Here is a 7,381-nt window from a genome sequence, read left to right as displayed (position 1 = left end):
GGTGCTGAGAAAAAGTTATATTCTTTTGTTTTAGGATGAAATGTTCTATAGATGTCTTCTAAGTCCATTTGGTTCATAACTTCTGTTAATGTCAAAGTGTCTCGGTTTAGTTTCTGTTTCCATGATCTGTCCATTGCTGAGAGTGGGGTGTTGAAATCTCCCACTATTATTGTGTGAGGTGTAATGTGTGTTTTGAGCTTTAGTAAAGTTTCTTTTACGTATGTAGGTGCCCTTGCATTTAAGAGGAAAACTCATAGCTCTAAGTGCCTACAGAAAGAAACTGGAGAGAGCACACACTAACAACTTGACTGCACAACTAAAAGCTCTAGAACAAAAAGAAACAAATACACCCAGGAGGAGTAGAAGGCAGGAAATAATCAAACTCAGGGCTGAAATCAACCAAATAGAAACAGAAAGAACAATACAAAATATCAACAAAACCAGGAGCTGGTTCTTTGAGAAAATCAACAAGATAGATAAACTATTAGCCAGATTAACCAGAGGGCACAGAGACAGTATCCAAATTAATAAAATCAGAACTGAAAAGGGAGACATAACAACAGAAACTGAAGAAATTCAAAAAATCATCAGATCCTACTACAAAGGCCTGTACACAACAAAACTGGAAAACCTGGATGAAATGGACAACTTCCTAGACAGATACCAGGTACCAAAGTTAAATCAGGAGCAGATAAACCATCTAAATAGTCCCATAACCCCTAAGGAAATAGCAGCAGTCATTAAAAGTCTCCCCACTAAAAAAAGCCCAGGACCAGATGGTTTTAGTGCAGAATTCTATCAGACCTTCAAGGAAGACCTAATACAAATTCTCTTCAAAATATTCCACAAAATAGAAACAGAAGGAACACTACTCAATTCATTCTATGAAGCTACAATTACACTCATACCCAAACCCCAAAAAGACCCGACAAAGAAAGAGAACTTCAGACCAATCTCCCTTATGAACATTGATGCAAAAATGCTCAGTAAAATTCTAGCAAACTGAATCCAAGAACACATCAAAACAATCATCCATCATGATCAAGTAGGTTTTATCCCAGGAATGTAGGGATGGTTAAATATTGAGAAATCCATCAATGTAATCCACTATATAAACAAACTCAAAGAAAAAAAACACATGTTCATCTCACTAGATTCTGAGAAAGGATTTGACAAAATTCAACATCCCTTCATGATAAAAGTCTTGGAAAGATCAGGAATTCAAGGCCCTTACCTAACCATAGTACAAGCAATATACAGCAAACCAGTAGCCAACATCAAACTAAATGGAGAGAAACTTGAAGCAGTCCCACTAAGATCAGGGACTAGACAAGGCTGCCCACTCTCCCCCTACATATTCAATATAGTACTGGAAGTCCTAGCCAGAGCAATTAGACAACAAAAAGAAGTCAAAGGGATACAAATAGGAAAGGAAGAACTAAAAATATCACTATTTGCAGATGGTATGATAGTATACTTAAGTGACCCCAAAACTTCCACCAGAGAACTCCTAAACCTGATAAACAACTTCAGCAAAGTGGCTGGTTATAAAACCAACTCAAACAAATCAGTAGCCTTCCTCTACATAAAAGATAAACAGACTGAAAAAGAAATTATGGAAATGACACCCTTCACAATAGTTGCAAATAATATAAAATACCTTGGTGTGAATCTAACCAAACAAGTGAAAGACTGTATGACAAGAACTTCAAGTCCCTGAAGAAAGAAATCTAAGAAGATCTCAGAAGATAGAAAGATCTCCCATGCTAATGGACTGGCAGGATTAATATAATAAAAATGGCCATCTTGCCAAAAGCAATCTACAGATTCAATGCAATTCCCATTAAAATCGCAACTCAATTCTTCACAGAGTTAGAAAAGGAAATTCTCAAATTCATATGGAATAACAAAAAACCCAGGATAGCGAAAACTATTCTCAACAATAAAAGAACTTCGGGAGGAATCACCATCCCTGACCTCAAGCTGTACTACAGAGCAATAGTGATAAAAACTACTTGGTACTGATACAGAGACAGGCAGGAAGATCAATGGAATAGAATTGAAGACCCAGAAATGAACCCACACACCTATGGTCACTTGATCTTTGACAAAGGACCTAAAAGTGTCCAGTAGAAAAAGGACAGCATTTTCAACAAATGGTGCTGGTTCAACTGGAGGACAACATGTAGAAGAATGAAAATTGATCAATTCTTATCCCCTTGTACAAAGCTCAAGTCTAAGTGGATAAAAGACCTCCACATAAAACCAGATACACTGATACTAATAGAAGAGAAGGTGGGGAAGAATCTCAAATACTTGGGCACAGGGGAAAAGTTCCTGAACAGAACACCAATGGCATATGCTCTAAGATCAAGAATTGACAAATGGGACTTCATAAAATTCCAAAGTTTCTGTAAGGCAAAGAACACTGTCAATAAGACAAAACGACAACCAACAAATTGGGAAAAGATCTTTACCAATCCTACATCTGATAGAGGGCTAATATCCAATATACACAAAGAGCTCAAGAATTTAGACTCCAGACAACCGAATAACCCTATTCAAAAATGGGGTATAGAGCTTAACAAAGAATTTTCAACGGAAGAAACTCGAATGGCTGAGAAGCACCTAAAGATATGTTCAGTATCCTTAGTCATCAGGGAAATGCAAATCAAAACAACCCTGAGATTCCATCTCACACCAGTCAGAATGGCTAAGATTAAAAACTCAGGTGATAGTAGATGCTGGCGAGGGTGTGGAGAAAGAGGAACACTCTTCCATTGTTGGTGGGACTTCAAGATGATGCCACCACTTTGGAAATCAGTGTGGCAGTTCCTCAGAAAATTGGACATAGCATTACCTGAGAATTCAGCTATACCACTCCTAGGCATATACCCAGAAGATGTTCAAACATATAACAAGGACATATGCTCAGCTGTGTTCATAGCAGCCTTATTTATAATAGCCAGGAGCTGGAAAGAACCCAGATGTCCTTCAACTGAGGAATGCATTCAAAAAATGTGGTATATTTACACAATGGAGTATTACTCAGCTATTAAAAGCAATGAATTCGAGAATTTCCTAGGTAAATGGGTGGAACTAGAAATTATCATCCTGAGTGAAGTAAGCCAATCACAAAAGAACACCCATGGTATTAACTCACTGATTATTGGATATTAGCTCAGAACCTTGAAATACCCAAGATGCAACTCACAGGCCACATGAAGCTCATGAAGAAGGAAGACCAAGTGGGGGTGGTTCGGTCCTTCTTAGAAGGAGCAACAAAATACTCAAGGGAGCAAATATGGAGACAAAGTGAGGGACAGAAACTGAAGTAGGGGCCGTCTGAAGACCTTTCCACCCTAGTTTCCATCCCATGTGCAGTCACCAAAGGTAGATGCTGATGTGGAAGTCAGGAAGTGCATACTGATAAGAGCCTGATATGGATGTCTCCTCAGAGGTCTTCAAGAGTCTGACATATTCAGAGGCAGATGCTCACAACTAGCCATTGAACTGATAATGGGGTTCCCAATGGAGGAGTTAGAGTGAAGGCCATTGGAGCTTAAAGAGTTTGTGGCCTCATGAGGAGAGCAAAAATACCAACCAACCACAGCTCCCAGGGTCTAAACCACCAGCCTGGGAGCACTTAGGGAAGGATCCAGGGCTTCTGCTGAATACATAAGAGTGGAGTGCCCTGCTGGGCATAGGTGGAAGAAGAGATCCTTGGCCTCATGAAGGCTGGACACCCCAGGTGGTGGGAATTTTGAGGGTGAGGATGTGGGAGTGGAGGGGGTAGGTAGGGGTTACATCTGCAGAAAAGAAGGAGGAGGGGTGAGGGGATGGGGGTTTCTGTGTGGGTGGGGGATGGAGTAAGGGGACAACATATGAAATGTAAATAAAACATCCAATAAAAAAAATCTACATTCCACAAAAAAAGAGAAGATATCTTTTCTTACCAACTCTTTCAACTCCATTAATACGTTAGGTTTCCTGCTTTCACAGCTGTGAGACAATATATTTCTGCTGTTTACAGAAACAAAGACAGAAAATTTCTTGCCTTGTCAGAAGTAAGGTAATTTTATTTCATTTTTCACTTTTTAATGTGTGAAGCACAAAAACAGAACATGAATTTCAGGAAGTACCAATAGAAACTGCAAAGTAAAACAGGACAAAAAAGTCTACTCCTTTCAAGGCCATCTTAGATAATACCAGAGATTATGAAACTTTTATTAAATGGCCAGATAATAATATTGCAGGTCAAGTAAACTATGAAGCCTCATATTAGTTACTCAATTCTGCTCTTGTAACACAAAATCAATCACAGACAATATGTGACCACACAAGTTTCACTGTTTCCCTATAATATTTATTCAGGGACATTAAAATTAGAATTTAGTCTGATCTCTCAGGTTTCCTGAAAAGTAGATTTTTCATTAATTAAAATGCAAAAACAATCTTCAGTTCTTGGACTTAAATTCAAAGTTTGTCTTAGGGACAAATTTTGCTAACCCCTGATTTAATAACAAACAGTTGAGATGCAGTTTAGTACAGAGGCATAATGTACACAAGATTCAATACCTTTATTTTCCTTCAGGGCACAGTTTGCCTTATAAACATCCAGTCTGCTAAAATAAAAATATGTATTTTCTCCAAATTAGGATGAAGACAGTGCAAATGAAAAATGACAAGGAATCTTGGTCTAGGCATGAATACATTTGCCACAACCTTGTCGTCCACTCATATTAACAGTCTCTGGACATGAAAAACAGATAAGTATTGCTAGGTTTCTATTTGTTTTTATGACCAAGACTTCTGGACCCTTCTCTGTTAGATGTGCCTATCATATGTGCTTCATTATACTATGTGAAAACAAAATACCATGTTCTGTGCTTTTTGATTATACTGGTCTTGTAACCCCTGCTCTAGTGGCCTCCTGAGCTTTGTACTTGAAGGAAAGGAAGACTTCTGTCTGTGCTCAGACCTACCAACATCCAGTGTATATTCCTCACAGTCAATGCATAGAACAAAATGAGGCTAATCTTCCCCTGAAGTTCTCTTATATCTACACTAACATGGCTTTGAGTATGGATGGGGTACAATAGCCTTTAATGGGTTTAGTGAAGGCACAGAATACTAAATAATAAGTAGTAATACTAAGAACATTATAATAGATTGTTGAGTCCAGGCTATTGGTCAATGTACACATAATTTCATAAGTTGTATTTCAGTCTTTAAAGATATCCTGTTATAGTGCTTTGAGTTGAACTGATTCTTCATGCTGAATGCACTGTCTTAAATAAAATGGATAGTGTATGTTCTTGGACCTTGAATTCAAAGAATGATATAATTATCACTCAGTCTCAAAGTTAATAATTGAAAAATGACTTCCTCTTTGTCCCCATCTGAAGCTGATTATACAGATCATCTCTTACAGCCTTTCTCACAATCTTATCCCTTTGTCTAAGCTGGCAACTTTTATCAGAATTCCCTGGAACTAACTGGACATGCACAACAAGGAAGGTAAGAAATCTTCCCATTCCCTCTTCTCTTCGAAATCCATTTCTCTTGTATTATCTCTAACTCTGTAACACATCACTTGCTTTGGAGTCTTCTCCCTCCTTGCCTGCATTCCTTGGGTCCTATGCAGATCTTGGTGGGATATCCTGTTTTCCTCCCCTCCATAAAACTCCTCATTCCCATGACCCCTTCTAGTTATTCTCACTCCTAAACAACAGATCCCAGTGTCAACAAACACATTCTACGTCAAACACTCAGTTGCCACACCTTAGCAGGATCTCAGGTATCAGAAGCATTTTCTAATAAACAACCCATATCCAACACACCAGCCTAAGAAACAGATGAAACAGAAACAGGAATGGATCACCTACTCCATAAACACAAGAAGACATATTAGAATTAAATTCATCCCAAACCAAGATGCCTAGACACCAATGAAAAACAATTAAGAACAACCAGGATAATATGTCTCCACTATAGCCTCCTACTACAGTAGCCCCGAAGAAATGCAGTACAGTTGAAGCACAAGACAGAGTTTAAAAATAGTCCTTATGAATATGACAGAATTTTTTAAAGAGGATATCAATAAATCTATTAATCAAATTTCAGAAAATACTAATAGCTATTAGAATGAAATGAAGAAAACAGTTCAAGATATGAAAGTGGAAATGGAATAAATAAAAACCAAAGTGAGGTAAGACTGAAAATGAAAAACTTAGGAAGTCAACCAAGAGCCTCAGAGTTGAGCCTCCTCAAGATAACGCAAGAGATGGAAGAGAGAATGTTTAAAGACAAGGCATTTAAGACAAGATGGGGGAAGCATATGGAGGAGAGACAGGGAAGGGGGTTAACATTAGAAATGTAAGCAAATAAAATGATTTTTAAAAAGACAGTTAGAACTGGAAAAAAAACAACAAGATAGAAAACTATATAGGGTCCTAAGTCAAAGAAAATGCCAAATTTAAAAATTAAAAAATTTAGGCACAGAACACAGACACCATGAAAACACCAAATCTATTAATAATAGGAATAGAGGAAGGAGAAAGAGCTAGGACAAAGGGACAGAAAATATTTTTAAGAAAATTATAGAAGAAACAACAGCTGCCAGAACCTCAAATATGTGGCAAACCTCAGTGGCAACTTCCTCCACTCTTTCAGTAGTCTCACACAATATCCCCAATCCCCATTCCACTCCTCATCACTGGGTTCCAGACCACAATGTGGGCAGAAATCACCTCTAGCAACCTTCTGTACCAAAGGCCAAGCTAGCCACCAGAAATACAATCTCAAACTCTAATGGAGATTCCCTATTGGACTAAGGTTCAGGTTGTACAACGGAAATCCAGGCCACAAACACCAGAAGACCAAAGAAGAAACAGAAACCAAGGAATCAAACATCTATCCAAAAAAGACAAACTCAGAAATAATAGACCTATAATTATCCTAAACCCAGATGCCTAGATGTCAGTGTAAGAACACAATCAGCAAAATAGAGAGAAATATGGTCCCACTAGAGCCTAGCTATAATACTACAACAATCTCTGATATTCTAGCACAGCTGAAACATTAGAAAATGTCCTTAAAATCGATTTTATGAAGATAATAGAGGTCCTTAATTGATAGAGGTCCTTAAGTTATAAATAAACAAATACCTTACAGAAATACAGGAAAACACAAACTTTTGGAGGAAATGTTATGGTTAACTTTTAGATAAAAGCAGCCATGTTTGAAAGTGACATCTAATTGATGGCTACACAAAGTGATGAATCAGAGAAATATTTGACAAAATGAGTAAGAGTTTGGATACATGCAACTCTCACAAGAACAGGGAGGAAAGAGAGGCGAGGGGGAGAGGGGGAGGGGG

Source organism: Grammomys surdaster, unplaced genomic scaffold (assembly GCF_004785775.1).
Source record: "Grammomys surdaster isolate TR1022 unplaced genomic scaffold, NIH_TR_1.0 126029, whole genome shotgun sequence".
Lineage (NCBI taxonomy): Eukaryota > Metazoa > Chordata > Mammalia > Rodentia > Muridae > Grammomys > Grammomys surdaster.
Note: the sequence above shows the minus strand (reverse complement) of the source record.